Below are 26694 nucleotides of genomic sequence, written 5' to 3' on the forward strand. Positions count from 1 at the left end.
AGAACTGATATTGATGGAACACAGACTGAAGCATGCTATTTTTCACTTTCATTTTTTTCTTTTATTCATGTTTTTCTTATACAAAATGACTAATATGGTAATGTTTTACATAATTGTACATGTATAACCTATGCCTGATTGCTTACCACCTCAGGGAGAGAAGGAGGAATAAGAATTGGAGCCCAAAAGTATAAATAAAAATGTTTATTACTTTTTTTTAAATTTTTTTTTTGGCGGGGCAATGGGGGTTAAGTGACTTGCCCAGGGTCACACAGCTAGTAAGTGTCAAGTGTCTGAGGCCAGATTTGAACTCATGAACTCCTGAATCCAGGGCCAGTGCTTTATCCACTATGCCACCTAGCTGCCCCCTGTTTATTACTTTTTAAAAGAGTCACTTTGGTAGTAATGCAGTGGATGGATAGGAGTAGAGAGAGATTTGAGGCAAGGAGATCTATTGAGAACCTTTTACAATAATAAAGGTGAGAGGTAATAATGAGAGCCTGAATTAATGTGATAATTGTATATATAGAAAAAAGGCGAGGTTAAATGTAAGAGATACTATGGAGATAGAAACAGTAAAATTTGGTAAATGATTAGATGTGACATAGGGGAGAATGAGTAGTGGAAGATAATACTGAGGTTAGAAACCTGGAAGACTGGAAAGATGATGGTGCCTTTGACAGAAACAGGAAAATTTAGAAGAGGGGAGGTTTGGGGAAAAGATGAGTTCTGGTTGAACATGTCGAATTCATGATCATTGAGATGATTGAGATTGACCTCCTGGGAAGATAGGGGGAGATGGAATTAAATGTGTATGTAGAGGGGCTGGTCTTGACAAGAAGGTGGAACAACTGGGGGAAAGGAGGAGAGATTGGGGATTGTTATCAAAGTGATTTTGAGATGAAAAGAAAGTTAGAAAAGAGAGCTTATGCTGAATGGTCTCAGTTCTTTCAGAAAAATAAAAGGCAAAGTTCCTTGGCTGAGAGTGGAGTAGAGGGAAATGTGTATTGTGGGGAGAGGGGAGCTTAAGGAAGGAAGAGAAGTTTGGGGAGAGCTTCTGTGGAAAATGAGATGAGGAATCAATTACAGAGGAATAAGAAAACCGAGGTTGAAGTGAGGGCCCAGTTAAAGTTGGATGATTTAAATTTACCATACACCTATACAACACAATAGAAAGACTTACTTCATTCTTCTCATCTACCTCTGAATAGGAGAGAAAGAAACAGATGGAATACTATAGAGATTAGATTCGGCAAAATATCTGATGCCATAGGACAAGATGATGAGGGATTTGAGAATAGGGAACAATATAGAGTTGGAAAAGCTAACTGTAGAGACTAGAAAAGGAGAAAAATGAAGTCAGATTAGGGATAATGGCCTGAGAATGTCTTGAGGGATAGAGGGACTGGAGACCACATATAAGAGCACATTTGACAAAAAAATAAACTTAAAAGCAGGATTCAGTAATTTAACTTGTGACTGTTATAATCTGTTGGGAGGGTAAGGAGGATGAATGATAAGAGGTTATGGTTTGATAGAAGAATGTCAGGATTTCTAATTAAGGGAAATCCAGTGTATGACCATCCATATGTATAACTGAAGTAGAGTGGAGCAGGTCATGATGGGATTTAAGAAGGCTGAGGAACTGGGAGGTTAGGGAATAAGAGTCCCCTAAGGTTGAAGTCCCCTAGTATAAGGGTATGACTTGTGGAATGGAGGAATAATGGTGAGGCAGTGCCGAACTCTTTGAGAAAGGAGGGAGAATGATTGGGAGCTATTATACATGAGCCCCATGATTTGCATTCAGTGGAAAATTTTGCCTGAGTGGACTTTAAATATTGCTGAAAGACGGAGGTTGTGGCAGGATAGCAGTATCCTGATGCATCTTCCTTTACCTTGGTATAGCTTACTCCCCCTGCCACTAATCTCCTTTGGCCCCAGCTTTCCTAGAGGTTTCCTTAGTGATGCTTCCTTTCTTCTCCATGAAACTTTATTTACCCTAGCTTCTCTGTATTTGGGGAAGAAGTGGAGCCCAACATAGAAAAAGGCCAAGTGTGGGGAAAAACACACTGGAGGAAAGAATAAATTTAAGGAAGTAAGGGGTGCCTTAGGCCTATGGGGCAACAGTTCCTCTGATTGGTCCAAAAGACAGAGAAGATCTCAGAGGAGTAGAGTAGCTTGTAGAGAAATTTGGCTCTACTGAGGAAGAGGACCTGAAATTGGACCACAAGGTATCCACTGGAAGATGGGGGTAAGGTTGGGGTGGGGGAAGGGGTCCTTTTTGGTAGCCATAGGATGGAGGTCAAGGGGACCATTGTATCCATGGTGGAGCATTAACAGAGGAGATCTTCTCATACCATGAGGACACATGGGTCTCATGACCCATGGGAGATCCAAAAGGGGGTCCTTGGGGTTGTATCACCATAGGAGGGGGGCCAGGATAAGGCACTCCTGGTGGTGGTCATGGAGGAGCCTGTCCCCCTGAGTCTGGTGGCCTTACATGGGGATGTCTCAAGCCATGGGGATCATGGTGGAAAAGCCACATCTGAGACATACCAGCATGAGGCATTCTACCTGGAGTGAATGGATGGGGATGTGAGTGCCTATGTTTAGGATGTCCAGCTCCAGGGGTTCCTGCTGATGGAGAACCATGGGTTCCAGCCCCATGAAGCATAGATGTGGGAGGTATGGCTGAAGGTATTGCTGGAGAAAGAACTCCAGCAGGTGGCACTAGAGGTGGGGAGTGAACCTGGTGGGGGCATTCCTGGTGGAGGAAGTCCAGATCCCAAGGAAGACACAAGAGGATTAGGGGCAGAGGGTGAAGGTGGTACATCAGCGAATAACTGATGCAGCCAATCTGCCTGAGATGATGGGTTCGGTGCTGCCAGAAGTTTGTTTGGCTGCATGCACCATTAGAGTCCTTCTTGAAGTCAGAAGATACTGTGATGGGTCAATTACACAGGTGTTGCCCATTTGATGATGCATTGGGAGCATTGAATGCAGCAAAATTAATAAAAAAAACATAGCCCTTGGAGTTACCTGTGTTAGGGTCCTACATAATCTTTGGAGTCTGCAAGATAACTCCAAAGATGCTGAAGGTATCACAGAACAGCTTCTCATCAATATCAGTTCCCTATAAAAATGTTAGTCTGCATGTCTAGATTCTTGTTGTGAGCCGATGCTTTGTTCACTTGTATTGGCTACCCATGCAATGTGATACTGTTCATAATCTTTTTTTTTCATATAAATATTTTATTATTTTCCAGCTACATTTAGAGATAGTGTTCAACATTAATTTTTATATTTCTAGTTTCAAATTTTTCTCCCTCCCTCCCCTCCCTCCCCCCTGTTCATAATCTTAATGTCATAATCAACATCCTCCTCATTCAGGAATTCCACAGATCCATAGCCTTGGTACAGATCTGTGACTCTGTCCTTGGGCATGTGGGTTTACCATGGGCCCATCCTGAAGAAAGAGCTCCCGTAACAGTGACTCACTGACCTCCTTATCTAGGCCCCCTATGTATACAGTGGCATTCTGATTCTGTTTGGAGATAGGCCCCACCACCATATTAAATATGCTCCATGCTCCTGCCATTTCTCTCCAGGTAATCTTTAGAAGCTTGTGAAGACAATTCAAATGGAAGCAATTCAGTTTCCTGTCATGGCCACGGTTGATTGTCCAGCCTTCACAGGCATACAACAATGAGGTCAGCAAAATGGCTCTGTGGACCTTCAGTTTGATAAGCAATCTAACACCTCTTCTCTCCCACACTGGCTTATATAAGTGTTATATGAATACTTGTTTACTTCCCCCTCCATTGTTAAAATCTTCTGAGACTGATACTTAAACCTCCTAAGAACATAAAGCAGTCTCTGGTATTGCTCATATATATGTGTGTATGTGCACATTTGTATATATGTATATTTATATATGCACGTATATATGTATGTATATGTGTGTATAAGGGAAAAACACATGTTTGTGTTTATTTTACAATATCCATAGTATAGTATTAGTCTGGCCACTGAAAATAATGCAACTCATTATTGATATATGAGAACAATAACCTTTCCACATAACAAATAGCTTCATTCTTCTCTGGAGCAGGTATATGCAGACTGCTTCAGATGTCTCTTTCTACTTGTCCTTTATCCTTCCACTTCATCTTATTTCTTCCTCTTGTCTCCTTTTTCTTTCCCCTATTTCCTTCTTCCCAGTTTCTTTCTTTTTTCCAAAGTGACCAGTGGAAGTGTGGACAAGGTTTGATTTGGAGATCAAAAAAAATTGTAAAGTCTTTCTACATATCAAATTATACTTCCTACTCCACCAAGCAAAGCATTAACTAGATGATTAGACATTTTTGTGGATGGAGCAAGTGTCACTTAACTAGGGACTAGTGTCATGAAATTTGTCCTTAAACATTGTTGAGGATGGGGTGAACTTGGAAAGGGATCATGTTGATTGAAGTTGCTGGTTACCATCTTCCTATTACCTAATTGTCTTTGCTAAATAGATACCAAGATAATTTCTGTTTAAAGATTAAAAGTGCTGTTAAGAACCCACTAAATTTTGGTACTGTGAAAAAACCCTAATCACCCCACCCTAGTTACAGACCTGTCACTATTTTTATCCAAAGATACAAAAAAGAGAGGCAGTATATAGTTTTAATTTATCTTCCTGGCCTTCTATACCATGGGTCCAAATATTTCAGGAGTTAATGAATTCATGAAGCCAAGAAACATTTAATGCACTGAACAAATCAGCAAGAAAAGTATCCTTAAAATAGGTCATTGGTCCCCAATTAATCAATAGTGAGTTGCATTATTTTCAGTGGCCAGCCTAATACTATACTATGGATATTGTAAAATAAACACAAACATGTGTTTTTCCCTTATTATATTGTTCTGATATTGAATCAATGAGAGGATTGAACATAGCCTGGACATCTCAGTTAAATTAAACAGTCAATCAACCAAAGACATTTCCACTAAGAGGGAGAGAAGGTCTAGAATAGAGGCATACCTTGGAGCTATTGCAGGTTCAGTTCCAGACCATCACAATAAAGCAAACCACAAGAAAGCATGTCACAAGAATTTTTTGGTTTCCCAGCATATATAAGAGTTATGTTTATACTATACTATAGTCTATTAAGTATGTAATGGTATTGTCTAAAAATGTACATACTTTAATTTAAAAACATTTTATTGCTTAAAAATCATCTGAGCCTTCGGAGAATCATAATCTTTTTGCTAGAGGAGGATTGTCGATGTTAATGGCTGCTGGCTGATCAAGGTGGTGGTTGCTGAACGCTGAGGTGGCTGGGGCAATTTTAAAAAATAAGACCAAATGAAGAAAGTAATGTTTGGAAAATAGGATGCAGTCAAGGTGTTAAATGTAAAACAAAAGAATTCCTATTTTATTCTACATGCAATAGAAAGTCATTGGAGCTTACTGAGCAAAGAAGTGATATAAGGTGCATTTGGAAGAAAAAAAAATATGGTGTCAATTTATTACCCTTGTACAAATTTTGGTTCATAATGTTGGTGAAATGCCATAAAATCCTCAAGCAACGTCACCAGAAATCTATGTTTCTTTCCTGTTGTGTTTTTGTGTTGATGTTTTCCTTCTATAACAACAAGGATATAAATATTTATTCTAGATTCTTGAAGGAGATAAAAAGGGATGTATATCTGAGCCCTCTTTAGGTGAATTCACCTTTTTACTAACCAAGGGAAATTTTGGCTATCCTAAAATTCTTGCAAATTCTTGGGGAAAGGAAAGCAAAACAGGGAGAAGGAGTTTGGCTTAGTTTCTGGGACTGGCAATTTGATTTGTGATTAAATGAGATAATATTTGTAAAACACAGTACAGTGCCTGGCATATAGTAGGTGTTTAATAAATGCTTCTTCCTTTCTTTCTTTCCCATTTCCACCAACAGAAATGGTTATGATCTCTTAGAAAACAGAGCTTTCCTGTTGTAATAATTACATTTAGTCCTAGAGTAGGGATATTGTCAGACTTTAAGACAAGGGCCCAGCAATTTAGGGAAGGAATTAAGTGTCATTAGAACCACATTCAAGAACATACATCAAGATATGGAACACAAAGGCTGGCTTTCTGTTTGTGTGAAGTATGAGATTGCCTACATTTTGTGATGTCAAGGGCATGAAAAGTCCCAATAGGATTATTTCTTGGAGGGGATGGGTGAGAAGGAAATCACAGAATGTGCGCTTCCTCTGACCCCATCCTTGTTACTGCCATTTTGACACGGACACAATCAAATTGTGAGGAAGCAGTATTTTATAGTGGAGTCAGACTCTGGGGTCAGAATACCTAGTCCCTGAGTCAGTCTATTATCCATGTGACATTGGGTTAGACAATTAATGTCTCACTGGATCTCAGTTTCCTCATCAACATAAATCAAGAGGTGCACTGGGAACTGTTTTCAACCAGAGATAAGATTTTAAATTCAGACCTTCTCAAGTGTGGAGGTAAAGCCTGAGATGTCTGAGTCTGCATTTTCTTCCAAACTTGGTTGTCCTGGTTCTTCACTGTTTCAGAAAGTCACCACTCCCTTGCCTTCCCCCCCCCCCTCATCTTTCAGGTTTTTGTTTTTCTTTTTCTTGAACTAAATTTCTCATTCAGCCAATTCTTATGCCAAGCTTCTCAAAGTCTGAGGCAAGGGTTGTCCAGAAACAGACCCAAGGCTCTTTAAATGATGGTAGGTCCTATATAAAACCGTTAAGACCTGGTTACCAATTAGTATGATATGCTTGGAGCAGTACCTATGAATACCTGGCCACGTAGGTGGGCCAGTTACTCCTAAGGCTTTGCCAAGTAGATTGGGCTAGGTTTTTTCCTTCCTAAAAGGCAGAGAAGATGTATTCAAGACTTGATTGATCTAGGAGTCGAAGGCTTGCATTATTTGGCATGGCTTTTCAGTCGCCTAGGGAATAAAAAGGCCAGCCCCAAAGGAATCAGGGACCATTGCCATGAGACTCCAGACACATTTCTATATTCAGAAACAGGGTATATATCTACCAGAACCAGTCCTGTTTCTTTACTGAACATCCTTTTTGTTGGAAGAATAATAGCAATGACTTTCAGAAATTTACTGGAAAAAAAATTCCAACGAAGTGGCCAACCATAAAACCTGTGACTTGAGATGTCTATACATAAGAAAACAAATTCTGGGTCACAAGCAAGTTGAACTACATATCCTAATGTAAGGAAGCAAATTTGACATCACACTCATCACTAAGACTTAATAAGATTGTACATTTGACTGGAATATGGATCTGAAAGGTTACAGTTTATTCAGAAAGAATAAGATGAGTAGGAAGGGTAGGAAGCAACATAGAATTATATTTTAATAAGATTCACTCATGGAACATGCATTAGTAGATTTCTTCACTCAGAATTCTCTGCTATAAATGAAATACAAGGAATCATGTAAGGAAAATCAGGAATAGGGGTTGGGAAGTATGGAAATATTTTATGAAAATCAACAGAAACTAAGTAAAAGCATTATAGAGAACACTATGCAATATATCCTATTCCATTTTGCTTTTATGGTCTTGACAGGTAGGTATAGCTAGTTTTTCCCCTAATCTATCTAGAGCAGTGGTGTCAAACAAAAAAGTAAGGCATAGCTGGTGGTATATTAGCTTAGGAAACCACAAATTAATATTAACTATGTTGTATTATAGTTTTATTTATTCTGTTAAGCATTTTCCTATTATATTTTAATCTGGTTTGGGCAGTACTTGGTAGCTAGGCTGTGAGTTTGACAACTCTGATCTAAAGAATAATAGTGGTGGTGCTTCCTTCAGTCTTGCATTTATTTTATATACACTTATATGTGTACATGTTATCTCTTCTTGATAGAGTGAAAATTCCTTAAGAAAAGAGATTGCTCCTTTCTTCCTTCCTTCCTTCCTTTTTTTTCAGGATAATGAGAGTTAAGTGACTTCCCCAGGGTAACATAACTAGTAAGTGTCAAGTGTCTGAGGCCACATTTGAAGTCAGGTCCTCCTGAATCCAGGGCTGGTGCTTTATCCACTGTGCCATCTAGCAGCCTCCTCTTCCTTCCTTCTTTCCTTCTTTTTTTCCTTTATAATTTTTTTTGTAGCACCTCCCCATACAAACACTCAAAGATTTTTTTCTTGGATCTCCAAAGGAGTGACTATTCTTCAAGCTTCTGTGGTATCCTGTAGATCTAGGCTCAAAATTCATAGCTCATGGGCCCCCATTAATGTGCTTATCTTGAATAATCAGCCAATAGATATAATTATCTTAAAGCAAAGTCATTTCCTGAAAAGCATTATAAGACCTGTAACTAGAAAACATTCCCTATAAACTAATGTACACTCTCTCTCAAATAGAATGTTAGTGGAAAGAATGATTACATATACAGAATAGGCTGATAGTGAGGCACACATGTAGGGGACACATGTGACCAGTTCAACTCACCCTTCCAATATTTCAAGGATCTGACATCTTTTATACTTCTTGTTATATTCTTATACTACTCCCTGACAGATGCAGCATTTGTTCTGAACAGGTTGCTCACCGCTATAAAGGGCTTGCTCCTCAGTATATATAGTGTTACTTCTGTATGGTTCTCTCTTCTGAATGCCTTGAGCTTATTCCTTGCTGGAGGATATAGACTCCAGAATCTTCAATTTTAGACTTAGCTGTAATCCTCAGCTGGAGTATTGCTGTTCTCTTCTAGGAAAAATGAGGAACCTTACTCTGGTGCTAAGATTTCCATTAGTATTAGCAATGATAGGAGGCATCCCTTTTTGCTTCCATAGGAAATTCCTTCAGCTCTGAAAAACCTAGATAGGAGATTATAGAGTGGGGTCATCTAGGAAAACTAATGCTCTTCAGACTTAGCCTTTTTGATTTAAGCAATAACTTTTTATGGGCCAGGACTAAGTGTTCTTGATGAAAGGCCTCACCCTAATTTAGGGTGACCACTGAACATATATTGTTGTTTCTTTCTGGCTGCTTGGAGTATTTTCTCCTTCACCTGATAATTCTGGAATTTGGCTACAATATTCCTTGGAGTTTTCCTTTTGGGGTCTCTTTCAGGAGGTGATTGATGGATTCTTTCAATGATGATTTTATCCTCTGTTTCTATAATATCAGGACAATTCTCCTTTATAATTTCCTGTAATATGGTTTCTAGACTCTTTTTCTGATCATGGCATTCAGGCGGCCCAATAATTCTTAAATTGTATCTTCTGAATCTATTTTCCAGGTCAGTTGTCTTTCCAATGAAGTATTTCACATTTTCTTCTATTTTTCATTCTTTTGATTCTGTTTGACTGATTCCTGGTGTCTCATGGAGTCACTAAAATTCCATCTGTCCAATTTGAATTTTTAAAGAATTGTCTTCTTCAGTAAGCTTTTTCACCTCCTTTTCCATCGGGCCAAATGAATTTTTTAAGGAATTGTTTTCTTCAGTCAATCTTTGTGCTTCCTTTTCTAAGATGCTAATTCTTTTTTCATAATTCTCTTGTGTTGCTTTCCCATTTTTTCTTCTACCTCTCAATTGATTTTTAAAATCCTTTTTGACCTCTTCCAAGAAGGCTTTTTGGTCTTGAAACCAATTCATTTTCCCTCTTGAGGCTTCACATGTAGGCAATTTGAGAGTATTGTCCTCATCTGAGTTTGTGTTTAGCTCTTCCCTGTCCACACAGAAGCTCTCAATAGTAAGAGCCCTTTTTTGTTTCTTACTCATATTGCAGCTTATTTTTTAAAAGTCGAGGTTTGCTCCTGGGGCACAAGGGTCACTATTTCAAGCTTCTTCTGCTGGGGGATAAGGGCTGTGTCACTGGCTTTCTACTCTGAGGCCTCCATGACTTGTGGATTTCTCACTGCCCTGGGCTTACTCCCAGCGCTGGGATGGCTAGGCCCAGTTGTGCCTGTCCTGTGGGTGGCCCTCCAGCTGGCAGCCTTCTCTTTCTGCTGGTGCTGGTGGATCTTACAACTGGCCCGCTGTGCCACCAGCTTTCTGAGCCAGGATCAAGCAGCCTCTAACTTACTCTGCTGTGTCCAAGAGCTTCCTGCTGAGTTGCACAGACCTCCTCCATGCTGTGCTATGCTGAGCTGTGCTGTATTCCCCTTTTACCCAAGTGAGACTGACCTTTCCTGAAGTCTTCTAAATTATCTCAAGTTGGAAGATTGTGTCTTTCTGTCTTTTTGTAGGTTCTGTAGTTTCAGAATCAGTTTAGAGGCTTGATTTAATGTTGTTTTTGAGGGGAACTTGGGAGAGCTCAGGCAACTTCCTGGCTTCTCTCTACCATCTTGGCTCTGCCCCAAGGTCTTATATCTTTTCCAAGGTTCAAAATCATCTGCTCAGAGTCTGAAAATGGATAATTATTTAAAAGCTATAAATGCAAATGCATTCTGAATGGAATACATATCTCATTGTCTCTATTATCTCCTATAACCTGCGAATTTTCCAAAGTCTAAAAGGATCACACAGTTACATTTGTATTCCTGCTATCTAGTCAAATGGTTGGAATTACTAAACACTTAATAAATGCTTGTTGATTAATTGAATCTTCTCCTTTAAAAGGAGGAAGAGTCCATAATCAACTCCTTTGCTCTGACCCTGAGAAAAAGCTTTCTGCTCTATTGTCAGAGGAAAATCTGAATGAGGAAGAATACCTGGCCAAGGGCTTACAAGGACGTTTGCCAAGTACCCTCCACTCATCCACCTTGAAGGAGTTCAACATGGGTCTTATTTTGTCATGGTAACTTATTGTAAATAAACACATATATGTATAGGTGTATATTTACAAAAATATTTTGAGCCTAGGAGGTTAATTCAAGTTAACAGTGATCTTAGAAAATATGTCAGAACCATTCATTAAAATGTTATGTAAGATGGTTAAGTTATGCAAGAATATTTTTTAGGAACTACCCCGTCAGAATTTAAATTGGAAGGATAAAAGCTGAGGATGAAGTTGTTAATGCCATTACTATACGCTGACATGAACTGAATATGATAAATAAAGGAAGAACATACTTTCATTGTCTCTTAAAGGTGACTAATAGCTATCTCATTTCACTGACACTGTTTTGGAAAAGTAGATGAAGCCTGAGTCAATAAATCCAATTCTCACTCATCTACCTACAGGATGGTGACTTTTCTAATTGAGGACTTTCTCCCTAAAACAGCTTCCCAAACAATTTAGAAATCTAGAGAGCAGTGTGCCATTCATGGATCTCATTAATTTACTGAACACTTAGGCAGAACCCCCAAACTGCTTTTTTCACCAGATGTAAATCTTTTGGTTTTGAGGTTGAACTCAAATTGAGGACAAGTAGTCCTTGAGAAAGAAGAAATAGAGAGGGAGAAGGAACTTATACATCCCAATCTGGAAGTAAGAAGAATCATCATGTACAATAAATTCCAGACAGAGCTAAAGAATCTTTTTTTTTTCTTTTTCAGAAAACAATTACAGAAGAAAATGTTGAAATATCACATCCCACTCAAGGTAGGCAAGAGAGCTGTCAAGGACATAAAGGAGCTGCTGATTGAATGGATTATGGGTGATGGAATTTTCAATGCAGGCTATTCCTCCTCTCCCTATCCCCTCTCCAAGAGATAGTTCTGCCAGGGATGAGCTCTTACTTTAATATTAGCTAAAGTAAATCATAATTATAAAGTTAAGTCTCTAAAAACATATACAGCAGGCATGTTTGGGAAGATCCTGGGAAATGCCACCCCAATTCGTCTTATATCTTCTTAACATGTGTTAATAATCCCTTTGTAAGGTTAGCTCTTTGATAAAGTGTTACCTAACCTATCTTGAGTGTTTTCTTTGCCCCTTTAATATGATATTAGTACAATCCATGACCAGGATTCCCGCCCCCAAAAGCCCCTGGGCTCACACAGACTGGGTTCAGTCAGAGGTGCTGGATCCTAGAAAGGGTCATTTTTTTTTCTTTTGGCACCTTGCCTCTACCTGAAATGATCCTAGAAACATCTCCATGTGTAACTTACAATTTACTCATGTATAGATTTTTTCACATGTAGATAACAACATCCTAGCTTCTATATAGGGACCCAAGGCACTAATCATATAGGTGCTCGTTCAGTTGTTCAGTCATGTCTAACACTGTGTGACTCCAGAGATCTTTGCCCATGAGATTTTCTTGGCAAAGATACTGGAATGGTTTGCCATTTATTTTCCTTGTGGGTCTCCATTTTATACATGAAGAACAAAGGCAAGTAGAAGTTAAGTGATTTTCCCAGCATCCCACAGCTATTTAGTGTCTGAGGTAAAATTTGAACTCAGATCTTTCTGACTCCAGGCCCAGCACTCTATCCATTGTACCACCTAGCTGGCCTCACATATAGGTAAGATACCTATTATTTCACCCTGAAGAAAACAAAGAAGATGGAAAGAACTCAACAGAGCCATTAAAGGAAATTTCACACACATAGTATCACCCTGTGGTTTTAGCACACACATACACTCAAACACAATTTGGGATGGCTAAATAAACAGAATTCTATTTTCATTATATGCTAACTGCAGACTTCGCTTTTCAAGTAGAATACTGCTCAGGAGCTCTGAGTGATCTTCATTTATTCGTTTCTTTTTTGTTACAGAATCTATTACATAAGGAAATGCCCTTCTTTCTCTAAAAACTTGAGCTTTGAACTCTCAAACTTGAACACTCCTGAACTTGTGACTAGGCATGAGGCGATCCCAAAGGCTATCAGGAAGGTCCAGGAAATCTTTTTTCTTCTAGATGGAAGACTAACTTTAAGAATTTTTAGGGACAGCTGAAACAAAAGAGCTTAAATGGGATGCTGTCTCTCTTTAGAAAAGAAATCACAAGGGCAGCTAGGCGGTACAGTGTATAAAGCACTGGCCCTGTATTCAGGAGAACCTGAGTTCAAATCTGGCCTCAGACATTTGACTCTTACTAGCTGTGTGACCCTGGTCAAGTCACTTAACCTTTATTGCCCTGCAAAAAAAAAAAATTAAAGGCATTTGCAGGGCGAGGGCATGAAAAGGCAGGGGAGATGGGTTCTAGAGAAGAATTGGGAGAATCATGCACATTCTCTGTGAACTCGCCTCCCAGACTTTGTGAGCATTCTTGTATTCCCCTCTGCCATGTGCTTTTGTAGCAAATGTATCAGTGTCCTTATCTTTTGTACACAGAGCATCAATTCTCAGAATCTCTCCTCTCAGTTTGTCTGTTAAGTGTCTCTCATATGGTTCTCCAACGCAATACCTACCCAGAAGCAAGGAGACTGCTTGGGCACATTATGCTATTTGTTGGCATGTTTTTACAGTAGGAGAAGGTGAAAAGGTAGTCAAAGAGACAGTTGGTTTGTCAGCTCAGTTTTATAAACAATAGAAAGGGAAAACCCCTCCAACAAGAGAACCTCTCTCTGATTCCCAGTCAGTTCATCACCTTGAAAACAGCATCACTGGGAATTTATCAGGAACAAAACGTTAGTGAGCATGCCCACACTCTCATTGGAGAGGTACCCCCTTAGAGTCCACCAAAGATTTATTCCCTCTAATTGCATTAAGTTGATAGGGGAACTCATCAAATTAACTAGAACTCCCTCAATCTAAAATGTACCCCCACAACATTAAGGATGATTGTGTCACAGCAAATTCATACAGGCTCACACTCTTAGACTTATCCTATAAGAAGGAGGGTTGAGACAAAGCTAGAGGGTGCTGAAGAGAGGGAGCAGAAAGGATCTACACACAGAGACTCTGACTGACAGGAAAACCTGCATAGCTGTGAGGTCTGAGAACTATGTGGTCTAAGAAGATGAGTGATCATGTAGCCCTAGAAATGGCAGGAGAAGAGACACAAGGAGTTCTGGGACTAAACTGAGCAACAGGAATGTAAACTGTCATCATCAGCGTGGCAATGACAGAGAAATATATGAGTTCGTGGACAAAATGGCAGCTGGAGTAAAGAAGAGGCATGCAACAGAGCTATATCTGCCTCTTAGCCTAGGCAGGCTTAAGGCTGTCCCCAAGGCCACATGACTTTTAAAAAATTTTTTTTTATTATTTTTTTTAGTGAGGCAATTGGGGTTAAGTGACTTGCCCAGGGTCACACATCTAGTAAGTGTTAAGCGTCTGAGGCCAGATTTGAACTCAGGTACTCCTGACTCCAGGGCCGGTGCTCTATCCACTGTGCCACCTAGCTGCCCCTGCCACATGACTTTTTAAGATTAGAACTGATAGGAGAAAGTGACAAATGTTGGAGGGGATATAGAAAAACCGGGACACTAATTCACTATTAGTGGAACTGTGAATTGATCTAACCATTTTGGAAAGAGTAATCTGGAATTATTCTCAAAGAGTTATAAATCTGTGTATATCCTTTGACCCAGCAATACCATTATTAGGTCTGTTTCCCAAGATGATTAGGTAAGAAGGAAAACTCATATGTTCTAAAATATTGATAACAGTTCTCTTTGTGGTGGCAAAAAACTGGAAATTGAAGGGTTGCCCATCATTTGGGGAATGGCAAAACAAGTTGTGGTATGTTATTGTGATAGAATGCCACTGTGCTTTAAGAAATGATGAGCTGGTGGATGTTAGAAAAACATGGAAAGACTGCCATGAAATAAGGAAGAGCAATATGAGCATAACCAAGAGAAAATTATATCCAGTAACAACTCTATTGTTCTAAGAACAACTTTAAATGACTAAGAGATTTTTGAGTACTATAAATACTCAAATCAACTACAAAAGACCTATAAAAGATGATGCTATTCAAAAGGACTGATAAATAGAAGTTTTATGGTATGGTTTTATATACATATACATACAGATACAATATACATACACATACATATGTTTGCATCTAATGGTAGCCTTCTCTATGAATGGGTGGGGAGGGACTGAGAAAAGAAAACAGTGCATAGCAGAAAACAAAGGAAAACTTAGAAGGAAGCACAAAAAAGCAGGGTAGTTTTTAAAATGATGTATAGTATTTATTACATAGTTTTACAAAAAGTAAATAGCATGGGTCATCTAGGTGGTGCAGTGGATAGAGCACTGGCCCTGGATTCAGGAGGCCCTGAGTTCAAATCCGGCCTCAGACACTTAACAATTACTAGCTGTGTGACCCTAGGCAAGTCACTTAACCCCAATTGCCTCACCAAAAAAAAAAAGAAATAGCATCAAATGGAAATCCATGATTTTATATTGAATCCTCTTTTTATGTTGTGCTGTGCACATGGTAATGTTCTTTATCTTTTTGTCTTTTTGTATTTAAGTTCTAAATGATTAAAAAAAGAAGACTAGAAAAAGAACTAGACCCTACGTCTTCCCAATTAAAAGAGTGGAACAGCTTTGTTACGTCATACAAATAGCTAGAGCTGTGGGCCTGTAGTCAGGAAAACTTGAATTCAAATGGGACCTCAGGTATGTACTAGTTTTGTGACCCTGAGCAAGTCCCTTATCCTCTGTGTGCTGCAATTTCTTCATCTTTAAAGTGGGGACAAGCATGGCACCTACCTTAAAGAGTTGTGAGGATTAAGTGAGATAATATTTATAAATAACTTAGTATAGTGCCTAGAACATAGTAGGCCTTTAATAAAGGCTTATTTCCTCCCTCCCTTCTTTCTTTTCTTCCTTCCTTCCTATCTTTCCTCTATACCATGCTGTTTCCCAATGTGTTGTAATGAAAAGAGCACTTGAAGTATCTTGTTATTCATTCCTTTTAAGTTGAGGTGGGTTTTATACATAGAGCAGGTGGCTGCCTGAATACTGAATTCCAGGGAAACTTGAAATGACCCTCTAATTAACTCAAACTTACTGGAATTCTCACACAATTCCTACCTTTCTGGTAAAAGTGCTTAAGGCTACTATTGGAAATAAATTCTATTAAATAGGGAAAAAGAAATTAAGCTATTATCAGCTATTCATATAATATTTTATTTTAATTTAATATGCATTGGAAATTGTTACATACCTGACTGTTCTTTGGACTCAATTCTCATTCATGACCATTTTGGGAAGGAGAGTAAAATGTCAAGGGTACAAGAAGAGTTATCTGAGGCTGTTACCATTTGCCCCATATACCTGAGTTTGTATAGTAGTAGTGGTAGGGAAGTTTCTACTATATCACTTAGGATTCCCTCAGGGTGTATGAATTGTGGTAAGGGAGAGTCAGGGGACTTGTGTCCTTTCTCAAAAAACATAAACCAAAGGGGCAGCTAGGTGACGCAGTAGATAAAGCACCGGCCCTGGATTCAGGAGGACCTGAGTTTGAATCCAACCTCAGATGCTTGACATGTACTAGCTGTGTGACCCTGGGCAAGTCACTTAACCCTCATTGACCTGCAAAACAAAAACAAAAACAAACAAACAAAAACCATAAAAACCAAATACAAACCCAACCGTCAGTGATATAAAAATCTTTTTGGTGTCATGGTGAAATAGGTACTGTTACCCTATGTCACTATCAGCAATTTTTTCAAATACTCCACCTTCCTTCTGCTTTCTGCTCTCCATCACTTTGGATTGGAATACTTAAGAGGCTGCTTTCTCTGAACCTAGTCAAAAACTCCACTATCCATGAGTTTATTGCTAAGGATAAGCCCCCAGGAGAATTCGAATGATCAATTCCTTTCCTAAGACCTTTTGTGTCTCCATTTCCCCACAGTCAGACCTCTCTCAATCTGGTTTCCCTCCCCGCCCCCCGCCCCACAATTTACACCCGCATAATTACTCCAGCATGAAGTGTGGGCTGGTGGAGCAGCTGAAGGCTTTAAGACCGCAAATGCAGATCTCAAGGCAATCTTTTCCTCCTACTTCCTCCTCCTTCAGCAGGGGTGTCAGAGCTGCTGCTGCTGCTAACTTTCTCTCTGACTCATTTTGTGGAGCAGTTTGTAGATACTTATCTGTGTCCATCAATGTCAGTTCAGCACAACCAGGGAAAAGCACCCTGCCATGATGGTTTTTTCTTTCCCTATCTTGTCAGGCAAGTAGCCTTTTTCCTGAAGTTCAGGAGGCTTCCAGGCAAAGAGTAACCTCAACCATTTCCTTGGACCACTATCAGAAATCATCATCAGAGAATGCTGAGAAAGCAGCCTCATGGGTGTGTACTAGTAAATATAAAACAACCAGCTTGGGGGTTGGGGGGAAGAGATGAATGCAAACAAACTTTTAAGTTTAGTCTGCATTAATAACACTTTCTCCATCACTTTCTTAGTCTAGCCAAACAACAAAACAATAAATCAAGCCTTAAATGGTAGTTTGAATGTTAATTCTGAGGTGCAAATGCTCACACTAAAAATTTAACAATTGGCTTGTTGAAGCTGGTTCTGGTATTTTAGGCTCTAGCTCTGATTTCTGGGTCTAGCTCTTATTTACTCAGAGAGGCTGCTCTTCATCATCAAAAAAGAGGCTAAATAAATAACAAATAGTGGTTAGTGCCAGTTCTTTCTTGCACATACACAAGGCAGTGATTCTTTTTTTAAATAAACATTTTATTTCAAGTTTTGAGTTCTACTCCCCCCTCCCTGAGTTGGTAAGCAATCAGATATAGATTATATATGTATGATTATGTAAACTATTTCCATATAAGAAAAATTGAATAAAAGAAAAAAAATGAAAGAAAGTCTATGTTCTATCAATATTTGTTCTTTCTTTGGAGGTGGATGCTATGCTTCATCATTAGTCCTTTGGGATTATCTTGGATCCTTGTATTGCTGAGAATAGTTAAGTCATTCACATTTCTTCATTGAACAATACTGCTATTACTGTGTACAATGTTCTCCTGGTTTTGTTCATTTCACTCTGCATCAGTTCATGTAAGTCTTTCCATATTTTTCTGAAATGTTCCTGCTTGTCATTTCTTATAGCACAATAATAGTCCATCACAATTATACACCACAGCTTGTTTAAGCATTCCCCAATTGAGGGCATCCCTTGGATTTCTAATTCTTAGCTACCACAAGAAGAGCTGCTATAAATATTTCTGTACAAACAGATCCTTTTCTCTTTTTTTGGATGTCTTTGTGATATAAACCTAGCAGTGTTACTGCTGGATCAAAGGGTGTGCACAGTTTTATAGTTCTTTGGGCATAGTTCCAAATTTCTCTACAGAATAGTTGGATCAGTTCACAGCTCCATCAACAGTAGATTGGCATCCCAGTTTTCCCACATCTCTTCCAACATCCAACATTTTCTGTTTTTGTTATATTTGCCATTCTGATAGATGTGAAGTGGTACCATAGTTGTTTTAATTTGCATTTCTCTGATCAATAGTTATTTGGAGCATTTTTATATGATTATAGATAATTTTGATTTCTTTGAAAACTGCCTGTTCATATCCTTTGACCATTTATCAATTGGGGAATGACTTGTATTCTTATAAATTCAACTCTCTCTCTCTCTCTCTCTCTCTCTCTCTCTCTCTCTCTCTCTCTCTCTCTATATATATATATATATATATATATATATATATATATTTGAGGAATGAGAAGGCAGGGATTATTAACCTATTGTGTCATGGACCCCTTTGGCAGTCTGGTGAAGCTTATGGACTCCATCTCAGAATGATGTTTATATTTGCATAAAATAAAACCCATAGAATTACAATTAAAGATTTTTTCCCATCCAATTTCATAGACTCACTAAATTCTATTCAGAGGCCCCTTGGACTCCACATTAAAAGTTCTTGAACTAAAATAACCTTTACTGGTTTTTCTTTACCTACCCATCTGCCCCACCCCATTCTTGCTTGTTGACTTGACCTGGTAAAGAATTTGAATTTATATGCATAATTCTTACTCCAAAGACTTTCTCCTGATGTGTTCAGGTACACTTTGAGTATCTCTCACATCTCTGGCTTATTGTTCCTATCAAGATCGTTACAGAAAACTTCACTGCCACTCCACTAAGACTAGTCACCAGAATCCCTAAGGATAGGCACTCCATATCACAGAATACAACATAGAAGAGTTTTATTAACAGTAAAAGGACACAAAGCAGACTTGAAACTGAACCTAGAGGTGAGTAAATTCTTCAACCACTAGTAGGGACCATCCTCCTGACTTCCTGAGACCTATTTAGTCTCTGTGACTTAAAGTTCTGTCATGAATGGGACCCACACAAGGCATGAGGCATGAAAGAGGGGTCAGTCAGGAACCATATTCATCTTCCTTCACCTGAAGTTCATTTATCTACACCACATTTTAATTTTTCTGAGCTGGTGTTCTTCAGCCACCATTCCTAATGAATTCTTCATTTCACTTAATAAATGTTTATTGTTTGATTAATTGAGCCTCCACTCCAGATTGGTGCCATAAGTCTCTTCATCATCATTGCTATCCTACATTCATGATTTTTGTTGTAGGTGCTCTCATGGCTACTGTCACTCATCTCTGTAACTGCCTATGGTTTAACACCTACCACAGATCATGGTTGTGCCATGGGAAAAAGCCTTACAATATAATAGTTCTTTCATGTTTACCAAGAAAGATTGCTGCTGGTTTTTCCAAATATCAGTCTCATTCCTATTATTTGTACTGAGTTCTAATAGTCCCAACTTCTCTATAAAGGTTCTTTTCTGGAGGCTATAGAAATTCATCTATAGAATAATGCTACAAATGCACACATGTACACAAACATACATGCACACATAAATACACACATATACACATATATGTAAATGTATCTATTTACACATATTTGTGTCTAATGGTGGAAATCTCCAGAATGGGGGGAAGGAAGGGAAAAAAAGGAAAAAAATTTACATGATAACTGTTGTATATTTAAGAGGAATAGCAAGTTGTATATAGTAGGTTTGCAGTTTCATGTACAATCATCTTTTTATTATGCTATGCTATGGAAATGTTTGTTTTGTTTCATAAATCAAAAATAAAACACATTTTTAAAAAATTCACCTATGTGGGACCATGTGAAGAATTCTTTGTTTCCCACTCTAGGTCTGCTCATAGAGAGTTTTCCTCATTTGCCTTCTCCCTCTCCTAACCCCTGAGAAAATCCATATTCTTCCTGCCTAAATGCCTTGGAATCCTGGAGTTTAGGAAGGATTGCTGCTAATTTTTTTTTATTTGTCTTTGCATTTCTTACTTTTCTGCAGGAAAATTAGGCTGGATTAGGCAAATTATTCCAGGCGGTTTATTGAAAGATCTCCAAAAGAGTGGAGGAGGGAGAAGGGATAGTGGCTTCTAACAGCTATACTCAATGCCTAAACTAGGAGGGGGAGAGTCCTGCTTCAAGACGAAGATTTTGGTTCTCTCTACACTCAAAAACCTGTGATCTCATTGATTTGGGAGTTCCCTCCAATGACACTCTTTGCAGCTTACCCATGCCTATACATTCTACATGACTGTTGACCATGATCTCCACAAAGTTCTTTGAAAAGGGTCTACACAATATGTCCAGAGCTTTCCTCAGTTCTCTTGAACTTAATAGGTCACCACTGGAGCATTCTAGTTGTCCACCTGTCATTTAGGCCAGGGCTTCTTAAACTTTCTCCAATCACAGCCCCTTTTTGCCTGAAATATTTTAATGCAATTCCGGGCATCGATTATAAAGTAGGTATACATAACCTTTTAGCATTGCCAAGTTTTTCTTGACCCCAACATTCAGTTATGCAACCCCATAGGGGGTCCCAACCCACAGTATAAGAAGCTTTGGTTTAGGCCACTAGGTGACAGAATGAGTCAGGAAGACCTGAGTACAAATCCCATTTCAGATACTAGCTGTGTGATCCTGGAAAAGTCACTTAACCCCTGTTTGCCTGTTTCCTCACTTGTAAAATGAAGATAATAACAGCACCTACAAAGTGCTTAGCACAGTATCTAGCACATAGTAAATATTATTTAATATTGTTGTTGTTATTCCTTGCTCTTGCCATGTGGCCAGTCCACATCCTTTTTTCTATCACACAGTTCTTTGATGGCCTTATTTACTCCCATTCCTCATTGTAGCTTCTTCTCATCGTGGCAGGCTACTTGCACCAATTATGCTCTTTTCTATTACCTCTGTGTGACACTCATTTTTAATTCTTTGCAGGCAGGGGTGTTCCTATGTTTTGCTGCTATGCAACAGCAGCAGTAAAATGTTGATGACAATTTGGGTCTCCACTTTCATAGGAAACTTAAGGTCTATAAAAGAACTTTGCAATTTCCCCAAAGCAATTCAAGCCCACTGCTCCTCCTCCTCCTCCTCCTCCTTTTCAACCTTGGGCCCAGCTCCTTTTCCATCTGTTCTAGCTATACAAGTTTAATTTTTAAAATTACCCACTTTGGTATGGAGAAAAACATTTCCCCTGCATTCACTCAAGAAAGGAGTTTGCCTATACTCCATTTTACTAGTCTTCTTAGACACATTCATTTTTTCATTTTATGTCAGAGTTAGGTTGTCAAGTCAAGTCAATGAATAAGCATTCATTAAGAACCTAAGATGTGGGGAGGGGGGCAGCTAGGTGACACAGTAGATAAAGCACAGGTCCTGGATTCAGGAGGACCTGAGTTCAAATCTGACTTCAGACACTTGACACTTACTAGCTGTGTGACCTTGGGCAAGTCACTTAACCCTCATTACATCGCAGAAAGAAAAAAAGAACCTACTATGGGGCAGGTACTGTGCCAAATGATGGGGATACAAAATAAGGCAAAAACAAAAACAAACAAAATATCAAAAACCTTTCCCTGCTATCAAAGAACTCATAATCTAATGGGGGACACAACATGTGAACAACCACAGTCTTATCTCATTTTATTGTACTTTGTTTTATTTCACTTGGCAGTTATTCCAGGTTTTTTAAAAGTTTGTTTCTGTTTGTTTTGCAAACTGAAGTTTTGTGGCAACCCTGAATTGAGCGAGTCTATTGGTGACATTTTTTCCAATAGCCAATGCTCATAATGTGTCATTTTGACAATTCTCAAAATATTTCAAACTTTTTCATTATTATATCTGTTATGCTGATCTGTGATCACTGATTTTTTATCCATTTTTTTTGGTGGGGCAATGAAGATTAAATGACTTGTCCAGGGTCACACAGCTAGTAAGTGTCAAGTGTCTGAATCCAGATTTGAACTCAGGTCCTCCCGAATCCAGGGCTGGTGTTTTACCTACTGTACCACCTAGCTGCCCCGACCACTGATTTTTTAATGTTACTATTCTAATAGTTTTGGAGTGCCATGAACCATGCCCATATAAGACTGAACTTAACTGATAAATGCATGTGTTGTGACTGCTCCACCCACCACCAGTTCTCTGCCTGCCCCCCCCTCTCTCTCCCCCTCCCTCCCCCCCCCCCCCTTGGGCCTCCCTATTCCCTGATACACAACAATATTGAAATCAGGCTAATGAATAACCCTACAACGGCCTCTAAGTATTCGAGTGAAAGAAAGAGTCAATTGATTGCAAACTTCATTGCTGTCTTATTTTAAGAAATTGCCACTGCCACCCCAACCTTCAGGAACCACTACCCTGATCAATTAGCAGCTATCAACACTGAGACAAGGCCTTCTACCAGCAAAAACATTACAACTCATTGAAGGCTCAGATGATGGTTAGTGGTTTTTTTTTAAAACAATAAAGTATTTTTAATTCAGGTATATACATTGTTTTAAAAGACATGATACTATTGTATACTTAATAGACTATAGTCTAGTGGAAACATAACTTTTATATGCACTGGCAAACCAAAAAAATCATGTGACTCACTTTCTTGCAATATTCACTTTATTGTGGTGGTCTGGAACTGAACCTGCAGTATCTGTACAAGAAAGACACATACAGGATAAATTGGAATTCATCTCAGAGGAAAGGAACAAAGATTAAGGAAAACTGGGGAAGATTTCTTGCAGAAGGTGGAAATTTAGCTGAGACTTGAAAGAAACCAAGGAAACTTGTAGGCAGATGGGGAAGGAGAGTGCTGGGGGATGGGGGTGGGGTCCCAGATAGCCAATGAAAATGGGCAGAGTCAGGAGATGGGAGCATTTTATGTAAGAACAGCAAGAGGGCCAATGCCATTGGATCTATGAGAATTTGGAAGTGGAATTAAAATTTAAGAAGTTTTAAAGGTAGAAAAGGACGGGGTTATGATGGTTTTTAAAAGTCAGAGGATATTATATTTGTTCTGGAGGTAATAGACATGAGTTTATTAAAGCATAGGAAGGTACATGCCTTATAACAAGTCAATCAGCAAATATTTGAGAGCTTCCTATTGCCATAGAGTTGATTGTTACATAGAGTTAATAATCATAACAGTAATAGTATAGTTAGTAGTATAGTAACAGTATATTATGAATACAGTAACTATTTCTAGTAACTATGGTAATTATTTTAGTAATATGCAGTATTATTATTATATTTAATTACTTAACAGTAATAGTATACAGGGGCAGCTAGGTGGCACAGTGGATAAAGCACTGGCCCTGGGTTCAGGAGGACCTGAGTTCAAATCTGGTCTCAGACACTTAACACTTACTAGCTATATGACCCTAGGCAAGTCACTTAACCCTCATTGCCGCACAAAACAAAAACAGTAATAGTATAGTTAATATAGCTTTATAATTATAACAAGGTCTGTCAAAAAATATAAATAATAGTTCACATTTGCACGGTACCTTGAAGTTTCTAAAGCAATTTTATCATAATGACCTTGTGAGATTAGTACGATTATCTTGATTCCCACTTTACAGGGGAACAAACTGAACTTGAGTGGGACAGGGTGGCTTCTCCATAAATAAATACTTACTGAGTAAAGGAGTTGGACTCAAACCCAGATATTCTTACTCCAGCCCAGTGTCTTTTCTACTTTTTCATGCTGCTTGCTCATTGATCATCACAGATCCATTAATAGAACAGACACACAAGGCAAATGGCTCCATGAGCTATGGGGCAGCTGCTTTTTGGTGATTCCAGAGTGTACCAGGTGAGATTGTTTTCTTTAACTCTGGTTTAGTCACATCCGTACCTAAACCCTGTGGTGTCGTTATTCTCCACCATCCTCTTATTCTTTTACATTCTTTTATTTAGTCCTTGGGACTTGAAGACTTCCACAGAGGAGTCTTGGAAAATTCTCATAATTCTAGTCTAATGGGAAGATTTTACAAAGATGGCAGCTTGCTGCTACTCATTTTCCACACAGTATAAAGTAAAGGTTGCCTGATAGACCATAGCATAAAAATACTTTATTTTTGTTTGGGGTACTCCTACCCTGACCTTTGTCTGGTACTCTGATGCACTATTGAAATGTCCTATCAATAGTCCCCATGTCCTATGAACATGATAGGTTCAGTACTGAGTTGCTATTCATCATCTATCTTTCTACAATCTGGCATGCTGATACCCACCACGACCACCCTGGCCCACATACACATATACTCAATTCAAGTCAACACATAAAATCATAGAATCGCAGTGTTGGATTGGACCTCACAAATTATCTAATCAGAGCCCTACTTGAAGCATGGATCGCCTTTAAACAATCTACCAGTGATCATTTAGCTTCTATTTGAATACTACTAATTTAGGATGGAGAACCCACCAGGTGGTACAGTATACTGAGCTCTGGAAATGAGTCAGAAAGACCTGAGTTCAAATCCTGCCTCAGATACTCACAATTTGTGTGACTCTGGGCAAGTCTATTTGCCTCAGCTTTCTCATCTGTAAAACAGGGGTAATAATAGCACCTATTTCCCAGGTTGTTGTTAGGATAAAATACAATAAAACTTTATGATACTATCTTAGATCAGTGTAAAGAAGGTTCCCCTGTTTGACTATGTCAGGTATTTGATCTATCTCTATTAGACTTTTTTCTTTTGGAGTCACATGAAAACTGCCATGTATGCACAAAACTTCATTCTTTGGGTGATGTTAAGGTTGGATTACAAAGGCAATCTTTGAGTCACTGATCAACAGCTGATGAACGTTTTTGCAAAATTTGAAAACTGACTAAAACAATGACCAGCACAAGACATTGGTTACGTTGAATTTTAACAAGAACTATACCAATATTTTAAAATGAAAAGAATGAAATTTTCAAATGTCCTTTTTGTAAATTTGTAGCACATGCTTATGAAGTTACTGAAGCTTAAAAGTGCACTAAAATGTGTTTAGGACATTTCCAAGAAAATCAAAAGCATTGGAAAATATTTTTGTGGTGGCCATTTGACCTCAGGTTTCTCAAAGGACCTAACTCTCAAGTCTTTTCATATAATTTTTTGGCTGGTGTGGTGAAGTAGATAGGATGTCAGCCTTGAAGTCAGTCTTTGAAGAGATCTGGCCTTTGGCTTTTGCTTTTGCTTGAATTTGGACGCCACTTCTTTTTTCCTAAGAAGAAATTTATATTGGGTCTGCTGATGCCCAAATAATCTGGTACATGTTAATCTCTCAGCCCTTGTAGGGAATAGGCCACTCCCTGGTCATTCCAAGAAATCATAAGACTCACCCATATCTCAGAACCATCTGACTTACAAGCTTGTTCTTGCATAAACAAATAATTAAATAAACAGATAATTAAACAAATAAATGAAAGAATGAATAAGTGAATAAATAAATGTATGAGTGAATAAGTGGATAAGCAAATGAATGAAAAAGTACTTATTAAATGCTTATTATTCACCAGGCACTGCATTAAGCAATAGAAGACAGTATTTCCCTTCAAAGAGTGTATAGTCTAATGAAGGATAGCACATATAGGGGAATGGGTAGCCAGGGATAGGTATTTTGGTTTAGAAAGTTATAGGGGTGGTGACTGAAGCCATGGGGGAGTAGATTGACTAAACATTTGCAGTATCAATGGCAGGATTGATTTAATTATATTTCTGGTACTGTGAAGTGTGTGTGTGTGTGTGTGTGTGTGTGAGACAGAGACAGACAGACATAGAGAGACAGGAACAGAAGGACAGAGTGAGACACAGAGAGAGAGACAGAAAGAGAGAGAGAAAGCACAGAGATGGTCTGGGGAGTAAAATGAAGCATAACTAGGATGTTCTAGATTTAGTGGGCTGTTGAAGGCACTTAGCAATCAGCACTTGGAGAAAGGGCTCAAGGCAGGAGTTTCAGAGCTATAAGGGATAAATCCTCCATGATCAGAAGTAGGGTGATATGTACATTTAGCAGTCACATCCCTTCCCCTGCCATCTCGGAGTATATGGAAGTTTTTCCTTGATGATGCTTTCCCCCTTTAACCATTCTATGATTCTTATGACATTTTTATAGTGTAGATAAATAGCAAATTATAGCATCACTATTTCAGAGATGGGGAAAATGAATACCAGGGAGGCCATTTGGCTTTGGATGTATTGGGTACCAGGAAATATGGATTTCATTTTAGCTTTGCCACTGAGTAGCAAAAGACCCTTCATTCAGCTTGAACGTTCCTAGATGATGTTACCTACAATGGTATATCCTAGACAAAGGTCTATTTTCTTATTTGGGTGTGTGCCACATTATTTTAGTCTTAATGGGTTATAAGCAATGCTTTCATTGTATTCTTTTGTTCCTATAGACAGCTTTCTTTTCTCATCGCTTTTCCTCCCACTCCCTCCACATAAAAAATATTAAAACTCTTGCCATAGAGGAAGTGTTTCAGATGGGGGAAGGGGAAATAGAGAGAAGAACTTTACCTCCCACTTAAAGTCTTCAAAATGCCGTGGTATCCTGGATGTTGCTAGACTGGAGAGG

General features: G+C 38.7%; 1 pseudogene; it reads right to left on the reverse strand.

Annotated features, from left to right (window-relative positions):
- Window positions 1-2196: 2196 nt before the first annotated feature.
- On the reverse strand, window positions 2197-3571 carry LOC122745769 (annotated as a pseudogene).
- Between the last annotated feature and the right edge of the window lie 23123 nt (window positions 3572-26694).

This window comes from Dromiciops gliroides, chromosome 3 (assembly GCF_019393635.1).
Source record: "Dromiciops gliroides isolate mDroGli1 chromosome 3, mDroGli1.pri, whole genome shotgun sequence".
NCBI classification, from domain to species: Eukaryota; Metazoa; Chordata; class Mammalia; order Microbiotheria; family Microbiotheriidae; genus Dromiciops; species Dromiciops gliroides.